The sequence below is a fragment of the Bos grunniens genome, chromosome 7, assembly GCF_055505025.1.
Source record: "Bos grunniens cultivar Pamir isolate PY7600 chromosome 7, Bosgru_T2T1.0, whole genome shotgun sequence".
Classification (NCBI taxonomy): Eukaryota; Metazoa; Chordata; class Mammalia; order Artiodactyla; family Bovidae; genus Bos; species Bos grunniens.
Window position 1 is genome coordinate 1971125 of NC_141171.1, and position 3299 is coordinate 1974423.

Genomic DNA, 3299 nt, shown 5'->3' on the forward strand with positions numbered 1-3299 from the left:
CCAACCTCTAGAATTGTAAAGTAATAAATTTGTTGTTTTAAGCCAGTAAATTTGTGATTGCAGCAATAAGAAACTAATACACCCCCCCAAATGTCTATTTATATCTATTTGTAGATTCATTTTATGCTCTATGTATGTCTCTATCCTTTGAATTCTCCTTTAAGCTGGTTGCAACATCTTATTGGTTTATCATTAATCAATGAATTAAATATTTTGTATTTGCTTATTTTATATTTTATGAATTCATGATTTCACTTTTTTAAAAAAGTAAATTTTGACAAGTAATTGTTGCCAAGACCATTTAATAGCGAAAGAGCAGTCTTTTCAATAGTGCTGTGAAATGGTGCTGGGAAAACTAGGTATCAACATGCAAAAGAATGAACTGTACCCTTGTCTAACACCATATGCAAGAATTAAGTTAAAATGGATACAACACCTAAGTGTAAGAACTGAAACTGTAAAACACTTTTTTATTTTATTTTTTTGTCCATGTGGCTTGCAGGATCTCAGTTCCCTGACCAGAAACTGAGCCTGGACCACAGCAGTGAAAGGGCAGAACCCTAACACTAGACCACTAGGAAGCTCCCAACTATAGAACTCTTAGATGACAACATAGGGAAAATTTTCATGACACTGGATTTGGTAATGATTTCTTGGATATGACACTAAAGGCAAAAAAAGAAAACAAATGGCCAAACTAGATTTCATCAGAGTTAAAAAACTTTCATGCATCAAAGAATACCAGCAACAAAGTAAAAAAGTGGGGAAAATATTTGCAAACACCTATTTGACTGTGTGGATCACAATAAACTGGAACATTCTGAAAGAGATGGGAATACCAGACCACCTGATCTGCCTCTTGAGAAATCTGTATGCAGGTCAGGAAGCAACAGTTAGAACTGGACATGGAACAACAGACTGGTTCCAAATAGGAAAAGGAGTATGTCAAGGCTGTATGTTGTCACTCTGTTTATTTAACTTATATTCAGAGTACATCATGAGAAACGCTGGACTGGAAGAAACACAAGCTGGAATCAAGATTGCCAGGAGAAATATCAATAACCTCAGATATGCTGATGACACCACCATTATGGGAGAAAGAGAAGAGGAACTAAAAAGCCTCTTGATGAAGGTGAAAGTGGAGAGTGAAAAAGTTGTCTTAAAGCTCAACATTCAGAAAACGAAGATCATGGCATCCGGTCCCATCACTTCATGGGAAATAGATGGGGAAACAGTGGAAACAGTGTCAGACTATTTTTTGGGCTCCGAAATCACTGCAGATGGTGACTGCAGCCATGAAATTAAAAGACACTTACTCCTTGGAAGGAAAGTTATGACCAACCTAGATAGCATATTCAAAAGCAGAGACATTACTTTGCCAACAAAGGTCCGTCTAGTCAAGGCTATGGTTTTTCCTGTAGTCATGTATGGATGTGAGAGTTGGACTGTGAAGAAGGCTGAGCGCCGAAGAATTGATGCTTTTGAACTGTGGTGTTGGAGAAGACTCTTGAGAGTCCCTTGAACTGCAGGGAGATCCAACCAGTCCATTCTGAAGGAGATCAGCCCTGGGATTTCTTTGGAAGGAATGATGCTAAAGCTGAAACTCCAGTACTTTGGCCACCTCATGCAAAGAGTTGACTCATTGGAAAAGACTGATGCTGGGAGGGATTGGGGGCAAGAGGAGAAGGGGACGAAAGAGGATGAGATGGCTGGATGGCATCACTGACTCGATGGACGTGAGTCTGAGTGAACTCCGGGAGTTGGTGATGGACAGGGAGGCCTGGCGTGCTGCAATTCATGCGGTCGCAAAGAGTCATACATGACTGAGCGACTGATCTGATCTGATCTGATTTGATAACAAAGTATATGGAGAACTCCTAAAATTCAATAACAAACCCCCCAAACAACCCAATTCAAAAATAAGCAAAATACTTGAATGGACCTCTATCCAAAGAAGATACAGAAATGTCTAGTAAGCACTTGGAGAGATGCTTAATATCAGTAATCATGAAGGAAATGCAAATACAAATCACAATGAGATATCACTTCACACTTATCAGAATGGCTATGATAAAACAGAAAACAAGTGTTGGTATGGACATAGAGAAAACGAAACCATTGTGCATTGCTAGTAGGAATGTAAAATAGATTTGATTATATTTAAAAAGAATCTTCCACCCTGCTTCTGGAAAGATGGAGTCGATGTACTTTTTCCTATTATTTCTGTTAAGTACAACTAAAGCTCCTGGAAGATGTATATAAAATGAACACAAGAAGACTCTGAAAGGTAGAGAGATAGAAGCCAACAAAGTAAAGGACTCAACAAAGCCTGCTCTCTGTGGTCAAAGGACCAGAAAGATATAGCCTAGCAAGACAGAAAACTTTTAGACAGTAACTACTCTGCTTCAGCCAAACTCCGCAGGAAACAATGATGGTCCCACCCGCTCTGTGTCAGCAGAGGTCACGAGGAGAGCCTAGACGTCCGTTCTTGCTTGCATGCTGTCACTTCAGTTGTGTCCAGCTCTTTGCGACCCTCTGGCCTACACTCCTGTGTCCATGAGATTCTCCAGGCATGAATGCTGGAGTGGGTCTCCATGCCCGTCTCCGGAGGATCTAGACTTCTTCTCTTGCCATGCTGTAATGAGGTGGCTCAATCGATGCGTCCATTAGTAGGGTGCTAGCAGAGAAGGCCAAGTGAGGAGCCAAGACTTCTATACGTGCTGGGTGAGAAACGAAACCTTGCCAATTATGAACATGCTTGAAACAAATGAAAAAATAGGGCGTCTCAGCAAGAAATAGAAGCTATAAAGAACTCTGAAAAATTTTATACCTAAATGTGCAGTAACAACAACAAAAACCTCAACAACTGGCCTAAGAGTAGGATGGAGTGGATAGGGGAAAGAATCAATTAAATCAGTTAACTTAAAGATAGAATGATATAGTGCTTGCTTTAGCAACATATATACTAAAATTGGAATGATACAGGGAAGATGAGCACAGCCCCTCAACAAGGATGATGTGCAGATTTGCGAAGTGTTCCATATTTTAAAAAAAGATAGGGTGGAGATTCCTTAAAAAACTGGAAATAGAACTGCCTCATGATCCAGCAATCCCACTGCTGGGCATACACACTGAGGAAACCAGAAGGGAAAGAGACATGTGTACCCCAATGTTCATCGCAGCACTGTTTATAATAGCCAGGACATGGAAGCAACCTAGATGTCCATCAGCAGATGAATGGATAAGAAAGCCGTGGTACATATACACAATGGAGTATTACTCAGCCATTAAAAAGAATA

General features: G+C 40.1%; 1 non-coding gene across 1 annotated transcript; it reads left to right on the plus strand.

Moving 5' to 3' along the window:
* Window positions 1-2941: 2941 nt before the first annotated feature.
* Window positions 2942-3048, plus strand: LOC147367990 (U6 spliceosomal RNA). The gene has a single exon (XR_015168729.1). It is a non-coding gene; the product is annotated as a U6 spliceosomal RNA (small nuclear RNA).
* Window positions 3049-3299: the final 251 nt, after the last annotated feature.